Raw genomic sequence first — 1,903 nt, forward strand, 5'->3', positions numbered from 1 at the left:
GGGATAAGCTCTCCGGCGAACCGCCTCTCTGTAGCTAGGGCGACGAGGTGGCGACGAACGCTAGCGGACACCCGTGTGGATGAGCTCGCGCTGTTCCGGGGGCAAGGTGGCGAGCCGGGGTGGCTTGGGCGGCGCTGAATGGAGCAGGGGCTGTCGGCCGACGCCGGCGTGCCGCCAAAAGTGCTCTGGCGGTGGCGCTGTAGGGTGCCAGGGCGGGTTGGCGTGTAGTGGTGAGGCGGGGAGTGCGTGGCGTGGTGCTGCAGAGCGGGCCAAAACCGTGGGGGCCAGCGTGTCGGCTCGGCGCGCGTGCGTGCCAAACGCACGCTCTGCTCGCGCCCTGGGCGTGCACGGGATGTGCTCGACGTAATGCCAGAGCATGCTACAGAGCTTGGGTGAGGCTAGCATTTAGCAGATCTAGGTTAGGAGTAACGGGAAGTCTAGTGGACATGCTTGTTTGATCAGAGGTGCAAGCTCACAGTGCAAACAAGGACTCATGTCAAAACTGATCATGCCCGAAAGGTGTTTGACAAAATGCCAAGGGCACTTAGGCAAGTCTTGGGCTGCCCAAAAACTCCAGATGGTGGTCTCTTTAGATGCAAGAGAGAGTGGTAGGGTTAGTTTGGCAAAAGGAGAAACTTGTTAGTGCAAGTTTTACAAAACTTCAATTCTGGACAGGAAATAAACACCATTATTTCATGAACCAAAAATAATCCAATGGGTGCATGCTCCTGGACTTAAGGGTTTAATATGGAGGACTATAAGTAGGAGAAAGAATTAAGGGCTAAAGAGCAAGCAAGAATATGGTTGTTGTACAAACCATCATGTTGGACCAGAATGAAGATGAGGTTGTTTCACTCAAACTTTTCAAAGAACAGCACTAGGTTTTTGCATAATGTTGAATCATATGCTACTACCAATATCCCATAATTTTGGTGGAGGCTAGAAAGAATTATTAAAAAGGGTTGTAGTGCAAAATGCACTCTCGACCAGAGAAGGAAAAATTGATGCAGAGCTCAAATTATTACATAAATAAAAGATATTTTTGTATAAAAGTGATTTAAAAACATCACATGACATCTCCAATTTTTGGTTAGAATTTTAGGTGAATTTATTAAATGGTTGTAGTTCAAATATGGCCATATAACCTTGAAACACCATTTTTCAAGAAAATAAAGATCAAGCAATTTAATTAGTTAATTAGTTATACTGATAAAAGAAAAAAAATTCTTGAGAGGTTAAATAAGTCCAATAACATGATTGAAAGGTTTTCACTTAGGGAAAAACTCATCATAACAGGGAAGGAAATGATTGAAAAACAAAATGGAGCTCAGAAATTCAAAGTTTTAATTCCTGGCAAAAATTTTAATTCATTAAAACAAGGCCAAATTTTTGGGGTGTCACAGTTCCGCGGCCGCATTGCGTTCGGCCGCAGACACAGCCTCCTTCAGGGTTGCCACCTCGGTCTTGGCCCCTGCAGTACCCACGTTATCCTGGTTAATTTTATTGCAACCGAAATCCTTTTCTGTAAGTGGTGCTACTCACCTTCTTTGTCCTCGAGCTGCCTCTTGGCATGGCCGAGCTCTCGCTCGGACCGCTCGAGATCTTGCTTCAATGCACCAACCTCCGCAGTCAGTGCGGCAGAGGTCAGCAGTGCAGCCTGCAAACCCATATTGACATAATTTATTAGGAACCCTGCGTATATCTTTTCAGATCCTCAGTCCGGCTTTTCTTTCCGAACACCGAACCGAGCATCAGGGGCTACTGTCTATGCGGTATTACATTACATAATTTTAACTTCTTACCTCAAAGCCTGTTAGAAGGCTACTGCAGGCTTCGGTCAGCCCGCTCTTGGCGAGCTGAACCTTCTGAATCACCGCACTCATAATAGTGCGATGTTCTTCCT

Source organism: Triticum dicoccoides, chromosome 2B, assembly GCF_002162155.2.
Source record: "Triticum dicoccoides isolate Atlit2015 ecotype Zavitan chromosome 2B, WEW_v2.0, whole genome shotgun sequence".
Lineage (NCBI taxonomy): Eukaryota > Viridiplantae > Streptophyta > Magnoliopsida > Poales > Poaceae > Triticum > Triticum dicoccoides.